Source organism: Hoplias malabaricus, unplaced genomic scaffold, assembly GCF_029633855.1.
Source record: "Hoplias malabaricus isolate fHopMal1 unplaced genomic scaffold, fHopMal1.hap1 scaffold_154, whole genome shotgun sequence".
Lineage (NCBI taxonomy): Eukaryota > Metazoa > Chordata > Actinopteri > Characiformes > Erythrinidae > Hoplias > Hoplias malabaricus.
In genome coordinates this window covers 1-14,816 of record NW_027101293.1, presented here as the reverse complement: position 1 = coordinate 14,816, position 14,816 = coordinate 1, and the positions used below count along the sequence as shown (strand labels likewise).

General features: G+C 43.0%; 36 non-coding genes across 36 annotated transcripts; all 36 read left to right on the top strand.

Moving 5' to 3' along the window:
* Window positions 1-298: 298 nt before the first annotated feature.
* trnas-gcu (transfer RNA serine (anticodon GCU)) lies at window positions 299-380 on the top strand. Its single transcript has one exon. It is a non-coding gene; the product is annotated as a tRNA-Ser (tRNA).
* Window positions 381-701: 321 nt separating this feature from the next.
* trnas-gcu (transfer RNA serine (anticodon GCU)) lies at window positions 702-783 on the top strand. Its single transcript has one exon. It is a non-coding gene; the product is annotated as a tRNA-Ser (tRNA).
* Window positions 784-1,099: 316 nt separating this feature from the next.
* Window positions 1,100-1,181, top strand: trnas-gcu (transfer RNA serine (anticodon GCU)). Its single transcript has one exon. It is a non-coding gene; the product is annotated as a tRNA-Ser (tRNA).
* Window positions 1,182-1,502: 321 nt separating this feature from the next.
* Window positions 1,503-1,584, top strand: trnas-gcu (transfer RNA serine (anticodon GCU)). Its single transcript has one exon. It is a non-coding gene; the product is annotated as a tRNA-Ser (tRNA).
* Window positions 1,585-1,900: 316 nt separating this feature from the next.
* Window positions 1,901-1,982, top strand: trnas-gcu (transfer RNA serine (anticodon GCU)). The gene has a single exon. It is a non-coding gene; the product is annotated as a tRNA-Ser (tRNA).
* A 320-nt stretch (window positions 1,983-2,302) lies between these two features.
* trnas-gcu (transfer RNA serine (anticodon GCU)) lies at window positions 2,303-2,385 on the top strand. The gene has a single exon. It is a non-coding gene; the product is annotated as a tRNA-Ser (tRNA).
* A 315-nt stretch (window positions 2,386-2,700) lies between these two features.
* Window positions 2,701-2,782, top strand: trnas-gcu (transfer RNA serine (anticodon GCU)). The gene has a single exon. It is a non-coding gene; the product is annotated as a tRNA-Ser (tRNA).
* A 321-nt stretch (window positions 2,783-3,103) lies between these two features.
* Window positions 3,104-3,185, top strand: trnas-gcu (transfer RNA serine (anticodon GCU)). The gene has a single exon. It is a non-coding gene; the product is annotated as a tRNA-Ser (tRNA).
* A 321-nt stretch (window positions 3,186-3,506) lies between these two features.
* Window positions 3,507-3,588, top strand: trnas-gcu (transfer RNA serine (anticodon GCU)). Its single transcript has one exon. It is a non-coding gene; the product is annotated as a tRNA-Ser (tRNA).
* Window positions 3,589-3,909: 321 nt separating this feature from the next.
* trnas-gcu (transfer RNA serine (anticodon GCU)) lies at window positions 3,910-3,991 on the top strand. Its single transcript has one exon. It is a non-coding gene; the product is annotated as a tRNA-Ser (tRNA).
* Window positions 3,992-4,312: 321 nt separating this feature from the next.
* Window positions 4,313-4,394, top strand: trnas-gcu (transfer RNA serine (anticodon GCU)). Its single transcript has one exon. It is a non-coding gene; the product is annotated as a tRNA-Ser (tRNA).
* A 321-nt stretch (window positions 4,395-4,715) lies between these two features.
* On the top strand, window positions 4,716-4,797 carry trnas-gcu (transfer RNA serine (anticodon GCU)). Its single transcript has one exon. It is a non-coding gene; the product is annotated as a tRNA-Ser (tRNA).
* A 321-nt stretch (window positions 4,798-5,118) lies between these two features.
* On the top strand, window positions 5,119-5,200 carry trnas-gcu (transfer RNA serine (anticodon GCU)). Its single transcript has one exon. It is a non-coding gene; the product is annotated as a tRNA-Ser (tRNA).
* Window positions 5,201-5,521: 321 nt separating this feature from the next.
* On the top strand, window positions 5,522-5,603 carry trnas-gcu (transfer RNA serine (anticodon GCU)). Its single transcript has one exon. It is a non-coding gene; the product is annotated as a tRNA-Ser (tRNA).
* A 321-nt stretch (window positions 5,604-5,924) lies between these two features.
* On the top strand, window positions 5,925-6,006 carry trnas-gcu (transfer RNA serine (anticodon GCU)). The gene has a single exon. It is a non-coding gene; the product is annotated as a tRNA-Ser (tRNA).
* A 316-nt stretch (window positions 6,007-6,322) lies between these two features.
* Window positions 6,323-6,404, top strand: trnas-gcu (transfer RNA serine (anticodon GCU)). Its single transcript has one exon. It is a non-coding gene; the product is annotated as a tRNA-Ser (tRNA).
* A 321-nt stretch (window positions 6,405-6,725) lies between these two features.
* On the top strand, window positions 6,726-6,807 carry trnas-gcu (transfer RNA serine (anticodon GCU)). Its single transcript has one exon. It is a non-coding gene; the product is annotated as a tRNA-Ser (tRNA).
* Window positions 6,808-7,128: 321 nt separating this feature from the next.
* trnas-gcu (transfer RNA serine (anticodon GCU)) lies at window positions 7,129-7,210 on the top strand. Its single transcript has one exon. It is a non-coding gene; the product is annotated as a tRNA-Ser (tRNA).
* A 315-nt stretch (window positions 7,211-7,525) lies between these two features.
* Window positions 7,526-7,608, top strand: trnas-gcu (transfer RNA serine (anticodon GCU)). Its single transcript has one exon. It is a non-coding gene; the product is annotated as a tRNA-Ser (tRNA).
* A 315-nt stretch (window positions 7,609-7,923) lies between these two features.
* Window positions 7,924-8,005, top strand: trnas-gcu (transfer RNA serine (anticodon GCU)). The gene has a single exon. It is a non-coding gene; the product is annotated as a tRNA-Ser (tRNA).
* Window positions 8,006-8,321: 316 nt separating this feature from the next.
* Window positions 8,322-8,403, top strand: trnas-gcu (transfer RNA serine (anticodon GCU)). Its single transcript has one exon. It is a non-coding gene; the product is annotated as a tRNA-Ser (tRNA).
* Window positions 8,404-8,724: 321 nt separating this feature from the next.
* Window positions 8,725-8,806, top strand: trnas-gcu (transfer RNA serine (anticodon GCU)). The gene has a single exon. It is a non-coding gene; the product is annotated as a tRNA-Ser (tRNA).
* Window positions 8,807-9,122: 316 nt separating this feature from the next.
* On the top strand, window positions 9,123-9,204 carry trnas-acu (transfer RNA serine (anticodon ACU)). The gene has a single exon. It is a non-coding gene; the product is annotated as a tRNA-Ser (tRNA).
* Window positions 9,205-9,525: 321 nt separating this feature from the next.
* trnas-gcu (transfer RNA serine (anticodon GCU)) lies at window positions 9,526-9,607 on the top strand. Its single transcript has one exon. It is a non-coding gene; the product is annotated as a tRNA-Ser (tRNA).
* A 321-nt stretch (window positions 9,608-9,928) lies between these two features.
* Window positions 9,929-10,010, top strand: trnas-gcu (transfer RNA serine (anticodon GCU)). Its single transcript has one exon. It is a non-coding gene; the product is annotated as a tRNA-Ser (tRNA).
* Window positions 10,011-10,331: 321 nt separating this feature from the next.
* trnas-gcu (transfer RNA serine (anticodon GCU)) lies at window positions 10,332-10,413 on the top strand. Its single transcript has one exon. It is a non-coding gene; the product is annotated as a tRNA-Ser (tRNA).
* A 321-nt stretch (window positions 10,414-10,734) lies between these two features.
* trnas-gcu (transfer RNA serine (anticodon GCU)) lies at window positions 10,735-10,816 on the top strand. Its single transcript has one exon. It is a non-coding gene; the product is annotated as a tRNA-Ser (tRNA).
* Window positions 10,817-11,137: 321 nt separating this feature from the next.
* Window positions 11,138-11,219, top strand: trnas-gcu (transfer RNA serine (anticodon GCU)). Its single transcript has one exon. It is a non-coding gene; the product is annotated as a tRNA-Ser (tRNA).
* A 321-nt stretch (window positions 11,220-11,540) lies between these two features.
* On the top strand, window positions 11,541-11,622 carry trnas-gcu (transfer RNA serine (anticodon GCU)). Its single transcript has one exon. It is a non-coding gene; the product is annotated as a tRNA-Ser (tRNA).
* A 321-nt stretch (window positions 11,623-11,943) lies between these two features.
* Window positions 11,944-12,025, top strand: trnas-gcu (transfer RNA serine (anticodon GCU)). The gene has a single exon. It is a non-coding gene; the product is annotated as a tRNA-Ser (tRNA).
* A 321-nt stretch (window positions 12,026-12,346) lies between these two features.
* On the top strand, window positions 12,347-12,428 carry trnas-gcu (transfer RNA serine (anticodon GCU)). The gene has a single exon. It is a non-coding gene; the product is annotated as a tRNA-Ser (tRNA).
* Window positions 12,429-12,743: 315 nt separating this feature from the next.
* trnas-gcu (transfer RNA serine (anticodon GCU)) lies at window positions 12,744-12,826 on the top strand. The gene has a single exon. It is a non-coding gene; the product is annotated as a tRNA-Ser (tRNA).
* A 315-nt stretch (window positions 12,827-13,141) lies between these two features.
* Window positions 13,142-13,223, top strand: trnas-gcu (transfer RNA serine (anticodon GCU)). Its single transcript has one exon. It is a non-coding gene; the product is annotated as a tRNA-Ser (tRNA).
* A 315-nt stretch (window positions 13,224-13,538) lies between these two features.
* On the top strand, window positions 13,539-13,621 carry trnas-gcu (transfer RNA serine (anticodon GCU)). Its single transcript has one exon. It is a non-coding gene; the product is annotated as a tRNA-Ser (tRNA).
* Window positions 13,622-13,936: 315 nt separating this feature from the next.
* Window positions 13,937-14,018, top strand: trnas-gcu (transfer RNA serine (anticodon GCU)). Its single transcript has one exon. It is a non-coding gene; the product is annotated as a tRNA-Ser (tRNA).
* A 316-nt stretch (window positions 14,019-14,334) lies between these two features.
* Window positions 14,335-14,416, top strand: trnas-gcu (transfer RNA serine (anticodon GCU)). Its single transcript has one exon. It is a non-coding gene; the product is annotated as a tRNA-Ser (tRNA).
* The last annotated feature ends 400 nt before the right edge of the window (window positions 14,417-14,816 follow it).

The window sequence follows — 14,816 nt, the reverse complement described above, 5'->3', positions numbered from 1 at the left end:
TACTTGTGAAAATACTCTGTAACCAGGCTAGCGCACAGCTACTATACTGAGGGCTCCGTCTTATGTTGGATCCCCATCACTCTGTTACAAAGAGGTTGACGTGTTTATAATATGTTCTACGCATCTCTGCAATTTCTGTTTTGAGTCCATGTAAATTGTTTTTTATCAAGATTTTGGAAGGTAGATGACAAGATAAGAAGAAATGATGTGAGAATTCTGCTTCACCAACACTGTCAACGGCTATATGAATAATACATCTGTTTTCATAAATGACCTGTGGCAAATCAATGGTATGCCGGACGAGGTGGCCGAGAGGTTAAGGCGATGGACTGCTAATCCATTGTGCTCTGCACGCGTGGGTTCGAATCCCACCCTCGTCGAGTTGGAGTTAAAGGGGTTTGTTTACTTGTGAAAATACTCTGTGACCAGGCTAGCGCACAGCTACTATACCGAGGGCTCCGTCTTATGTTGGATCCCCATCACTCTGTTACAAAGAGGTTGACGTGTTTATATTATGTTCTACGCATCTCTGCAATTGCTGTTTTGAGTCCATGTAAATTGTTTTTTATCAAGATTTTGGAAGGTAGATGACAAGATAAGAAGAAATGATGTGAGAATTCTGCTTCGGCAACACTGTCAACGGCTATATGAATAATACATCTGTTTTCATAAATGAGCTGTGGCAAATCAATGGTATGCCGGACGAGGTGGCCGAGAGGTAAAGGCGATGGACTGCTAATCCATTGTGCTCTGCACGCGTGGGTTCGAATCCCACCCTCGTCGAGTTGGATTTAAAGGGGTTTGTTTACTTGTGAAAATACTCTGCAACCAGGCTAGCGCACAGCTACTGTACCCAGGGCTCCGTCTTATGTTGGATCCCCATCACTCTGTTACAAAGAGGTTGACTTGTTTATAATATGTTCTACGCATCTCTGCAATTGCTGTCTTGAGTCCATGTAAATTGTTTTTTATCAAGATTTTGGAAAGTAGATGACAAGATAAGAAGAAATGATGTGAGAATTCTGCTTCACCAACACTGTCAACGGCTATATGAATAATACATCTGTTTTCATAAATGAGCTGTGGCAAAGGTATGCCGGACGAGGTGGCCGAGAGGTTAAGGCGATGGACTGCTAATCCATTGTGCTCTGCACGCGTGGGTTCGAATCCCACCCTCGTCGAGTTGGATTTAAAGGGGTTTGTTTACTTGTGAAAATACTCTGTAACCAGGCTAGCGCACAGCTACTGTACCCAGGGCCCCGTCTTATGTTGGATCCCCATCACTCTGTTACAAAGAGGTTGACTTGTTTATAATATGTTCTACGCATCTCTGCAATTGCTGTTTTGAGTCCATGTAAATTGTTTTTTATCAAGATTTTGGAAGGTAGATGACAAGATAAGAAGAAATGATGTGAGAATTCTGCTTCGGCAACACTGTCAACGGCTATATGAATAATACATCTGTTTTCATAAATGAGCTGTGGCAAATCAATGGTATGCCGGACGAGGTGGCCGAGAGGTAAAGGCGATGGACTGCTAATCCATTGTGCTCTGCACGCGTGGGTTCGAATCCCACCCTCGTCGAGTTGGATTTAAAGGGGTTTGTTTACTTGTGAAAATACTCTGCAACCAGGCTAGCGCACAGCTACTGTACCCAGGGCTCCGTCTTATGTTGGATCCCCATCACTCTGTTACAAAGAGGTTGACTTGTTTATAATATGTTCTACGCATCTCTGCAATTGCTGTCTTGAGTCCATGTAAATTGTTTTTTATCAAGATTTTGGAAGGTAGATGACAAGATAAGAAGAAATGATGTGAGAATTCTGCTTCACCAACACTGTCAACGGCTATATGAATAATACATCTGTTTTCATAAATGAGCTGTGGCAAAGGTATGCCGGACGAGGTGGCCGAGAGGTTAAGGCGATGGACTGCTAATCCATTGTGCTCTGCACGCGTGGGTTCGAATCCCACCCTCGTCGAGTTGGATTTAAAGGGGTTTGTTTACTTGTGAAAATACTCTGTAACCAGGCTAGCGCACAGCTACTGTACCCAGGGCCCCGTCTTATGTTGGATCCCCATCACTCTGTTACAAAGAGGTTGACTTGTTTATAATATGTTCTACGCATCTCTGCAATTGCTGTTTTGAGTCCATGTTAGTTGTTTTTTATCAAGATTTTGGAAGGTAGATGACAAGATAAGAAGAAATGGAGTGAGAATTCTGCTTCGGCAACACTGTCAACGGCTATATGAATAATACATCTGTTTTCATAAATGACCTGTGGCAAATCAATGGTATGCCGGACGAGGTGGCCGAGAGGTTAAGGCGATGGACTGCTAATCCGTTGTGCTCTGCACGCGTGGGTTCGAATCCCACCCTGTTTGAGTTAAAGGGGTTTGTTTACTTGTGAAAATACTCTGTGACCAGGCTAGCACACAGCTACTATACCGAGGGCTCTGTCTTATGTTGGATCCCCATCACTCTATTACAAAGAGGTTGACGTGTTTATATTATGTTCTACGCATCTCTGCAATTGCTGTTTTGAGTCCATGTAAATTGTTTCTTATCAAGATTTTGGAAGGTAGATGACAAGATAAGCAGAAATTACCTGAGCATTCTGTTTTAGCAACACTGTCAATAGCTATATGAATAATACATCTGTTTTCATAAATGAGCTGTGGCAAATCAATGGTATGCCGGACGAGGTGGCCGAGAGGTTAAGGCGATGGACTGCTAATCCATTGTGCTCTGCACGCGTGGGTTTGAATCCCACCCTCGTCGAGTTGGAGTTAAAGGGGTTTGTTTACTTGTGAAAATACTCTGTGACCAGGCTAGCACACAGCTACTATACCGAGGGCTCTGTCTTATGTTGGATCCCCATCACTCTATTACAAAGAGGTTGACGTGTTTATATTATGTTCTACGCATCTCTGCAATTGCTGTTTTGAGTCCATGTAAATTGTTTCTTATCAAGATTTTGGAAGGTAGATGACAAGATAAGCAGAAATTACCTGAGCATTCTGTTTTAGCAACACTGTCAATAGCTATATGAATAATACATCTGTTTTCATAAATGAGCTGTGGCAAATCAATGGTATGCCGGACGAGGTGGCCGAGAGGTTAAGGCGATGGACTGCTAATCCATTGTGCTCTGCACGCGTGGGTTCGAATCCCACCCTCGTCGAGTTGGAGTTAAAGGGGTTTGTTTACTTGTGAAAATACTCTGTGACCAGGCTAGCGCACAGCTACTATACCGAGGGCTCCGTCTTATGTTGGATCCCCATCACTCTGTTACAAAGAGGTTGACGTGTTTATATTATGTTCTACGCATCTCTGCAATTGCTGTTTTGAGTCCATGTAAATTGTTTCTTATCAAGATTTTGGAAGGTAGATGACAAGATAAGTAGAAATGATGTGAGAATTCTGCTTCGGCAACACTGTCAACGGCTATATGAATAATACATCTGTTTTCATAAATGACCTGTGGCAAATCAATGGTATGCTGGACGAGGTGGCAGAGAGGTTAAGGCAATGGACTGCTAATCCATTGTGCTCTGCACGCGTGGGTTCGAATCCCACCCTCGTCGAGTTGGAGTTAAAGGGGTTTGTTTACTTGTGAAAATACTCTGTGACCAGGCTAGCACACAGCTACTATACCGAGGGCTCTGTCTTATGTTGGATCCCCATCACTCTATTACAAAGAGGTTGACGTGTTTATATTATGTTCTACGCATCTCTGCAATTGCTGTTTTGAGTCCATGTAAATTGTTTCTTATCAAGATTTTGGAAGGTAGATGACAAGATAAGCAGAAATTACCTGAGCATTCTGTTTTAGCAACACTGTCAATAGCTATATGAATAATACATCTGTTTTCATAAATGAGCTGTGGCAAATCAATGGTATGCCGGGCGAGGTGTTCGAGAGGTTAAGGCAATGGACTGCTAATCCATTGTGCTCTGCACGCGTGGGTTCGAATCCCACCCTCGTCGAGTTGGATTTAAAGGGGTTTGTTTACTTGTGAAAATACTCTGTAACCAGGCTAGCGCACAGCTACTGTACCCAGGGCCCCGTCTTATGTTGGATCCCCATCACTCTGTTACAAAGAGGTTGACTTGTTTATAATATGTTCTACGCATCTCTGCAATTGCTGTTTTGAGTCCATGTAAATTGTTTTTTATCAAGATTTTGGAAGGTAGATGACAAGATAAGAAGAAATGATGTGAGAATTCTGCTTCGGCAACACTGTCAACGGCTATATGAATAATACATCTGTTTTCATAAATGAGCTGTGGCAAATCAATGGTATGCCGGACGAGGTGGCCGAGAGGTAAAGGCGATGGACTGCTAATCCATTGTGCTCTGCACGCGTGGGTTCGAATCCCACCCTCGTCGAGTTGGATTTAAAGGGGTTTGTTTACTTGTGAAAATACTCTGCAACCAGGCTAGCGCACAGCTACTGTACCCAGGGCTCCGTCTTATGTTGGATCCCCATCACTCTGTTACAAAGAGGTTGACTTGTTTATAATATGTTCTACGCATCTCTGCAATTGCTGTCTTGAGTCCATGTAAATTGTTTTTTATCAAGATTTTGGAAGGTAGATGACAAGATAAGAAGAAATGATGTGAGAATTCTGCTTCACCAACACTGTCAACGGCTATATGAATAATACATCTGTTTTCATAAATGACCTGTGGCAAATCAATGGTATGCCGGACGAGGTGGCCGAGAGGTTAAGGCGATGGACTGCTAATCCATTGTGCTCTGCACGCGTGGGTTTGAATCCCACCCTCGTCGAGTTGGAGTTAAAGGGGTTTGTTTACTTGTGAAAATACTCTGTGACCAGGCTAGCACACAGCTACTATACCGAGGGCTCTGTCTTATGTTGGATCCCCATCACTCTATTACAAAGAGGTTGACGTGTTTATATTATGTTCTACGCATCTCTGCAATTGCTGTTTTGAGTCCATGTAAATTGTTTCTTATCAAGATTTTGGAAGGTAGATGACAAGATAAGCAGAAATTACCTGAGCATTCTGTTTTAGCAACACTGTCAATAGCTATATGAATAATACATCTGTTTTCATAAATGAGCTGTGGCAAATCAATGGTATGCCGGGCGAGGTGGCCGAGAGGTTAAGGCGATGGACTGCTAATCCATTGTGCTCTGCACGCGTGGGTTCGAATCCCACCCTCGTCGAGTTGGATTTAAAGGGGTTTGTTTACTTGTGAAAATACTCTGTAACCAGGCTAGCGCACAGCTACTGTACTGAGGGCTCCGTCTTATGTTGGATCCCCATCACTCTGTTACAAAGAGGTTGACGTGTTTATAATATGTTCTACGCATCTCTGCAATTGCTGTTTTGAGTCCATGTAAATTGTTTTTTATCAAGATTTTGGAAGGTAGATGACAAGATAAGAAGAAATGATGTGAGAATTCTGCTTCGGCAACACTGTCAACGGCTATATGAATAATACATCTGTTTTCATAAATGAGCTGTGGCAAATCAATGATATGCCGGACGAGGTGGCCGAGAGGTTAAGGCGATGGACTGCTAATCCGTTGTGCTCTGCACGCGTGGGTTCGAATCCCACCCTCGTCGAGTTGGAGTTAAAGGGGTTTGTTTACTTGTGAAAATACTCTGTGACCAGGCTAGCGCACAGCTACTGTACCCAGGGCCCCGTCTTATGTTGGATCCCCATCACTCTGTTACAAAGAGGTTGACTTGTTTATAATATGTTCTACGCATCTCTGCAATTGCTGTTTTGAGTCCATGTAAATTGTTTTTTATCAAGATTTTGGAAGGTAGATGACAAGATAAGAAGAAATGATGTGAGAATTCTGCTTCGGCAACACTGTCAACGGCTATATGAATAATACATCTGTTTTCATAAATGAGCTGTGGCAAATCAATGGTATGCCGGACGAGGTGGCCGAGAGGTAAAGGCGATGGACTGCTAATCCATTGTGCTCTGCACGCGTGGGTTCGAATCCCACCCTCGTCGAGTTGGATTTAAAGGGGTTTGTTTACTTGTGAAAATACTCTGCAACCAGGCTAGCGCACAGCTACTGTACCCAGGGCTCCGTCTTATGTTGGATCCCCATCACTCTGTTACAAAGAGGTTGACTTGTTTATAATATGTTCTACGCATCTCTGCAATTGCTGTCTTGAGTCCATGTAAATTGTTTTTTATCAAGATTTTGGAAGGTAGATGACAAGATAAGAAGAAATGATGTGAGAATTCTGCTTCACCAACACTGTCAACGGCTATATGAATAATACATCTGTTTTCATAAATGAGCTGTGGCAAAGGTATGCCGGACGAGGTGGCCGAGAGGTTAAGGCGATGGACTGCTAATCCATTGTGCTCTGCACGCGTGGGTTCGAATCCCACCCTCGTCGAGTTGGATTTAAAGGGGTTTGTTTACTTGTGAAAATACTCTGTAACCAGGCTAGCGCACAGCTACTGTACCCAGGGCCCCGTCTTATGTTGGATCCCCATCACTCTGTTACAAAGAGGTTGACTTGTTTATAATATGTTCTACGCATCTCTGCAATTGCTGTTTTGAGTCCATGTAAATTGTTTTTTATCAAGATTTTGGAAGGTAGATGACAAGATAAGAAGAAATGATGTGAGAATTCTGCTTCGGCAACACTGTCAACGGCTATATGAATAATACATCTGTTTTCATAAATGAGCTGTGGCAAATCAATGATATGCTGGACGAGGTGGCCGAGAGGTTAAGGCGATGGACTGCTAATCCGTTGTGCTCTGCACGCGTGGGTTCGAATCCCACCCTCGTCGAGTTGGAGTTAAAGGGGTTTGTTTACTTGTGAAAATACTCTGTGACCAGGCTAGCGCACAGCTACTATACCGAGGGCTCCGTCTTATGTTGGATCCCCATCACTCTGTTACAAAGAGGTTGACGTGTTTATATTATGTTCTACGCATCTCTGCAATTGCTGTTTTGAGACCATGTAAATTGTTTTTTATGAAGATTTTGGAAGGTAGATGACAAGATAAGAAGAAATGATGTGAGAATTCTGCTTCGGCAACACTGTCAACGGCTATATGAATAATACATCTGTTTTCATAAATGAGCTGTGGCAAATCAATGGTATGCCGGACGAGGTGGCCGAGAGGTTAAGGCGATGGACTGCTGATCCATTGTGCTCTGCACGCGTGGGTTCGAATCCCACCCTCGTCGAGTTGGAGTTAAAGGGTTTTGTTTACTTGTGAAAATGCTCTGTGACCAGGCTAGCGCACAGCTACTGTACCGAGGGCTCAGTCTTATGTTGGATCCCCATCACTCTGTTACAAAGAGGTTGACGTGTTTATAATATGTTCTACGCATCTCTGCAATTGCTGTTTTGAGTCCATGTAAATTGTTTTTTATCAAGATTTTGGAAGGTAGATGACAAGATAAGAAGAAATGATGTGAGAATTCTGCTTCACCAACACTGTCAACGGCTATATGAATAATACATCTGTTTTCATAAATGAGCTGTGGCAAAGGTATGCCGGACGAGGTGGCCGAGAGGTTAAGGCGATGGACTGCTAATCCGTTGTGCTCTGCACGCGTGGGTTCGAATCCCACCCTGTTTGAGTTAAAGGGGTTTGTTTACTTGTGAAAATACTCTGTGACCAGGCTAGCACACAGCTACTATACCGAGGGCTCTGTCTTATGTTGGATCCCCATCACTCTATTACAAAGAGGTTGACGTGTTTATATTATGTTCTACGCATCTCTGCAATTGCTGTTTTGAGTCCATGTAAATTGTTTCTTATAAAGATTTTGGAAGGTAGATGACAAGATAAGCAGAAATTACCTGAGCATTCTGTTTTAGCAACACTGTCAATAGCTATATGAATAATACATCTGTTTTCATAAATGAGCTGTGGCAAATCAATGGTATGCCGGAAGAGGTGGCCGAGAGGTTAAGGCGATGGACTGCTAATCCATTGTGCTCTGCACGCGTGGGTTCGAATCCCACCCTCGTCGAGTTGGAGTTAAAGGGGTTTGTTTACTTGTGAAAATACTCTGTGACCAGGCTAGCGCACAGCTACTGTACCGAGGGCTCAGTCTTATGTTGGATCCCCATCACTCTGTTACAAAGAGGTTGACGTGTTTATAATATGTTCTACGCATCTCTGCAATTGCTGTTTTGAGTCCATGTAAATTGTTTTTTATCAAGATTTTGGAAGTTAGATGACAAGATAAGAAGAAATGATGTGAGAATTCTGCTTCACCAACACTGTCAACGGCTATATGAATAATACATCTGTTTTCATAAATGAGCTGTGGCAAAGGTATGCCGGACGAGGTGGCCGAGAGGTTAAGGCGATGGACTGCTAATCCATTGTGCTCTGCACGCGTGGGTTCGAATCCCACCCTCGTCGAGTTGGAGTTAAAGGGGTTTGTTTACTTGTGAAAATACTCTGTGACCAGGCTAGCGCACAGCTACTGTACCGAGGGCTCCGTCTTATGTTGGATCCCCATCACTCTGTTACAAAGAGGTTGACGTGTTTATATTATGTTCTACGCATCTCTGCAATTGCTGTTTTGAGTCCATGTAAATTGTTTCTTATCAAGATTTTGGAAGGTAGATGACAAGATAAGCAGAAATTACCTGAGCATTCTGTTTTAGCAACACTGTCAATAGCTATATGAATAATACATCTGTTTTCATAAATGAGCTGTGGCAAATCAATGGTATGCCGGACGAGGTGGCCGAGAGGTTAAGGCGATGGACTGCTAATCCATTGTGCTCTGCACGCGTGGGTTTGAATCCCACCCTCGTCGAGTTGGAGTTAAAGGGTTTTGTTTACTTGTGAAAATGCTCTGTGACCAGGCTAGCGCACAGCTACTGTACCGAGGGCTCAGTCTTATGTTGGATCCCCATCACTCTGTTACAAAGAGGTTGACGTGTTTATAATATGTTCTACGCATCTCTGCAATTGCTGTTTTGAGTCCATGTAAATTGTTTTTTATCAAGATTTTGGAAGGTAGATGACAAGATAAGAAGAAATGATGTGAGAATTCTGCTTCACCAACACTGTCAACGGCTATATGAATAATACATCTGTTTTCATGAATGAGCTGTGGCAAAGGTATGCCGGACGAGGTGGCCGAGAGGTTAAGGCGATGGACTACTAATCCATTGTGCTCTGCACGCGTGGGTTCGAATCCCACACTCGTCGAGTTGGATTTAAAGGGGTTTGTTTACTTGTGAAAATACTCTGTGACCAGGCTAGCACACAGCTACTATACCGAGGGCTCTGTCTTATGTTGGATCCCCATCACTCTATTACAAAGAGGTTGACGTGTTTATATTATGTTCTACGCATCTCTGCAATTGCTGTTTTGAGTCCATGTAAATTGTTTCTTATCAAGATTTTGGAAGGTAGATGACAAGATAAGCAGAAATTACCTGAGCATTCTGTTTTAGCAACACTGTCAATAGCTATATGAATAATACATCTGTTTTCATAAATGAGCTGTGGCAAATCAATGGTATGCCGGACGAGGTGGCCGAGAGGTTAAGGCGATGGACTGCTAATCCATTGTGCTCTGCACGCGTGGGTTCGAATCCCACCCTCGTCGAGTTGGAGTTAAAGGGGTTTGTTTACTTGTGAAAATACTCTGTGACCAGGCTAGCGCACAGCTACTATACCGAGGGCTCCGTCTTATGTTGGATCCCCATCACTCTGTTACAAAGAGGTTGACGTGTTTATATTATGTTCTACGCATCTCTGCAATTGCTGTTTTGAGTCCATGTAAATTGTTTCTTATCAAGATTTTGGAAGGTAGATGACAAGATAAGTAGAAATGATGTGAGAATTCTGCTTCGGCAACACTGTCAACGGCTATATGAATAATACATCTGTTTTCATAAATGACCTGTGGCAAATCAATGGTATGCCGGACGAGGTGGCAGAGAGGTTAAGGCAATGGACTGCTAATCCATTGTGCTCTGCACGCGTGGGTTCGAATCCCACCCTCGTCGAGTTGGAGTTAAAGGGGTTTGTTTACTTGTGAAAATACTCTGTGACCAGGCTAGCACACAGCTACTATACCGAGGGCTCTGTCTTATGTTGGATCCCCATCACTCTATTACAAAGAGGTTGACGTGTTTATATTATGTTCTACGCATCTCTGCAATTGCTGTTTTGAGTCCATGTAAATTGTTTCTTATCAAGATTTTGGAAGGTAGATGACAAGATAAGCAGAAATTACCTGAGCATTCTGTTTTAGCAACACTGTCAATAGCTATATGAATAATACATCTGTTTTCATAAATGAGCTGTGGCAAATCAATGGTATGCCGGGCGAGGTGTTCGAGAGGTTAAGGCAATGGACTGCTAATCCATTGTGCTCTGCACGCGTGGGTTCGAATCCCACCCTTGTCGAGTTGGAGTTAAAGGGCTTTGTTTACTTGTGAAAATACTCTGTGACCAGGCTAGCACACAGCTACTATACCGAGGGCTCTGTCTTATGTTGGATCCCCATCACTCTATTACAAAGAGGTTGACGTGTTTATATTATGTTCTACGCATCTCTGCAATTGCTGTTTTGAGTCCATGTAAATTGTTTCTTATCAAGATTTTGGAAGGTAGATGACAAGATAAGCAGAAATTACCTGAGCATTCTGTCTTAGCAACACTGTCAATAGCTATATGAATAATACATCTGTTTTCATAAATGAGCTGTGGCAAATCAATGGTATGCCGGACGAGGTGGCCGAGAGGTTAAGGCGATGGACTGCTAATCCATTGTGCTCTGCACGCGTGGGTTCGAATCCCACCCTCGTCGAGTTGGATTTAAAGGGGTTTGCTTACTTGTGAAAATACTCTGTAACCAGGCTAGCGCACAGCTACTATACTGAGGGCTCCGTCTTATGTTGGATCCCCATCACTCTGTTACAAAGAGGTTGACGTGTTTATAATATGTTCTACGCATCTCTGCAATTGCTGTTTTGAGTCCATGTAAATTGTTTTTTATCAAGATTTTGGAAGGTAGATGACAAGATAAGAAGAAATGATGTGAGAATTCTGCTTCACCAACACTGTCAACGGCTATATGAATAATACATCTGTTTTCATAAATGACCTGTGGCAAATCAATGGTATGCCGGACGAGGTGGCCGAGAGGTTAAGGCGATGGACTGCTAATCCATTGTGCTCTGCACGCGTGGGTTTGAATCCCACCCTCGTCGAGTTGGAGTTAAAGGGGTTTGTTTACTTGTGAAAATACTCTGTGACCAGGCTAGCACACAGCTACTATACCGAGGGCTCTGTCTTATGTTGGATCCCCATCACTCTATTACAAAGAGGTTGACGTGTTTATATTATGTTCTACGCATCTCTGCAATTGCTGTTTTGAGTCCATGTAAATTGTTTCTTATCAAGATTTTGGAAGGTAGATGACAAGATAAGCAGAAATTACCTGAGCATTCTGTTTTAGCAACACTGTCAATAGCTATATGAATAATACATCTGTTTTCATAAATGAGCTGTGGCAAATCAATGGTATGCCGGGCGAGGTGGCCGAGAGGTTAAGGCGATGGACTGCTAATCCATTGTGCTCTGCACGCGTGGGTTCGAATCCCACCCTCGTCGAGTTGGATTTAAAGGGGTTTGTTTACTTGTGAAAATACTCTGTAACCAGGCTAGCGCACAGCTACTGTACTGAGGGCTCCGTCTTATGTTGGATCCCCATCACTCTGTTACAAAGAGGTTGACGTGTTTATAATATGTTCTACGCATCTCTGCAATTGCTGTTTTGAGTCCATGTAAATTGTTTTTTATCAAGATTTTGGAAGGTAGATGACAAGATAAGAAGAAATGATGTGAGAATTCTGCTTCGGCAACACTGTCAACGGCTATATGAATAATACATCTGTTTTCATAAATGAGCTGTGGCAAATCAATGATATGCCGGACGAGGTGGCCGAGAGGTTAAGGCGATGGACTGCTAATCCGTTGTGCTCTGCACGCGTGGGTTCGAATCCCACCCTCGTCGAGTTGGAGTTAAAGGGGTTTGTTTACTTGTGAAAATACTCTGTGACCAGGCTAGCGCACAGCTACTATACCGAGGGCTCCGTCTTATGTTGGATCCCCATCACTCTGTTACAAAGAGGTTGACGTGTTTATATTATGTTCTACGCATCTCTGCAATTGCTGTTTTGAGACCATGTAAATTGTTTTTTATGAAGATTTTGGAAGGTAGATGACAAGATAAGAAGAAATGATGTGAGAATTCTGCTTCGGCAACACTGTCAACGGCTATATGAATAATACATCTGTTTTCATAAATGAGCTGTGGCAAATCAATGGTATGCCGGACGAGGTGGCCGAGAGGTTAAGGCGATGGACTGCTAATCCATTGTGCTCTGCACGCGTGGGTTCGAATCCCACCCTCGTCGAGTTGGAGTTAAAGGGTTTTGTTCACTTGTGAAAATGCTCTGTGACCAGGCTAGCGCACAGCTACTGTACCGAGGGCTCAGTCTTATGTTGGATCCCCATCACTCTGTTACAAAGAGGTTGACGTGTTTATAATATGTTCTACGCATCTCTGCAATTGCTGTTTTGAGTCCATGTAAATTGTTTTTTATCAAGATTTTGGAAGGTAGATGACAAGATAAGAAGAAATGATGTGAGAATTCTGCTTCACCAACACTGTCAACGGCTATATGAATAATACATCTGTTTTCATAAATGAGCTGTGGCAAAGGTATGCCGGACGAGGTGGCCGAGAGGTTAAGGCGATGGACTGCTAATCCGTTGTGCTCTGCACGCGTGGGTTCGAATCCCACCCTGTTTGAGTTAAAGGGGTTTGTTTACTTGTGAAAATACTCTGTGACCAGGCTAGCACACAGCTACTATACCGAGGGCTCTGTCTTATGTTGGATCCCCATCACTCTATTACAAAGAGGTTGACGTGTTTATATTATGTTCTACGCATCTCTGCAATTGCTGTTTTGAGTCCATGTAAATTGTTTCTTATAAAGATTTTGGAAGGTAGATGACAAGATAAGCAGAAATTACCTGAGCATTCTGTTTTAGCAACACTGTCAATAGCTATATGAATAATACATCTGTTTTCATAAATGAGCTGTGGCAAATCAATGGTATGCCGGAAGAGGTGGCCGAGAGGTTAAGGCGATGGACTGCTAATCCATTGTGCTCTGCACGCGTGGGTTCGAATCTCACCCTCGTCGAGTTGGAGTTAAAGGGGTTTGTTTACTTGTGAAAATACTCTGTGACCAGGCTAGCGCACAGCTACTGTACCGAGGGCTCAGTCTTATGTTGGATCCCCATCACTCTGTTACAAAGAGGTTGACGTGTTTATAATATGTTCTACGCATCTCTGCAATTGCTGTTTTGAGTCCATGTAAATTGTTTTTTATCAAGATTTTGGAAGGTAGATGACAAGATAAGAAGAAATGATGTGAGAATTCTGCTTCACCAACACTGTCAACGGCTATATGAATAATACATCTGTTTTCATAAATGAGCTGTGGCAAAGGTATGCCGGACGAGGTGGCCGAGAGGTTAAGGCGATGGACTGCTAATCCGTTGTGCTCTGCACGCGTGGGTTCGAATCCCACCCTGTTTGAGTTAAAGGGGTTTGTTTACTTGTGAAAATACTCTGTGACCAGGCTAGCACACAGCTACTATACCGAGGGCTCTGTCTTATGTTGGATCCCCATCACTCTATTACAAAGAGGTTGACGTGTTTATATTATGTTCTACGCATCTCTGCAATTGCTGTTTTGAGTCCATGTAAATTGTTTCTTATAAAGATTTTGGAAGGTAGATGACAAGATAAGCAGAAATTACCTGAGCATTCTGTTTTAGCAACACTGTCAATAGCTATATGAATAATACATCTGTTTTCATAAATGAGCTGTGGCAAATCAATGGTATGCCGGAAGAGGTGGCCGAGAGGTTAAGGCGATGGACTGCTAATCCATTGTGCTCTGCACGCGTGGGTTCGAATCTCACCCTCGTCGAGTTGGAGTTAAAGGGGTTTGTTTACTTGTGAAAATACTCTGTGACCAGGCTAGCGCACAGCTACTGTACCGAGGGCTCAGTCTTATGTTGGATCCCCATCACTCTGTTACAAAGAGGTTGACGTGTTTATAATATGTTCTACGCATCTCTGCAATTGCTGTTTTGAGTCCATGTAAATTGTTTTTTATCAAGATTTTGGAAGTTAGATGACAAGATAAGAAGAAATGATGTGAGAATTCTGCTTCACCAACACTGTCAACGGCTATATGAATAATACATCTGTTTTCATAAATGAGCTGTGGCAAAGGTATGCCGGACGAGGTGGCCGAGAGGTTAAGGCGATGGACTGCTAATCCATTGTGCTCTGCACGCGTGGGTTCGAATCCCACCCTCGTCGAGTTGGAGTTAAAGGGGTTTGTTTACTTGTGAAAATACTCTGTGACCAGGCTAGCGCACAGCTACTGTACCGAGGGCTCCGTCTTATGTTGGATCCCCATCACTCTGTTACAAAGAGGTTGACGTGTTTATATTATGTTCTACGCATCTCTGCAATTGCTGTTTTGAGTCCATGTAAATTGTTTCTTATCAAGATTTTGGAAGGTAGATGACAAGATAAGTAGAAATGATGTGAGAATTCTGCTTCGGCAACACTGTCAACGGCTATATGAATAATACATCTGTTTTCATAAATGACCTGTGGCAAATCAATGGTATGCCGGACGAGGTGGCAGAGAGGTTAAGGCAATGGACTGCTAATCCATTGTGCTCTGCACGCGTGGGTTCGAATCCCACCCTCG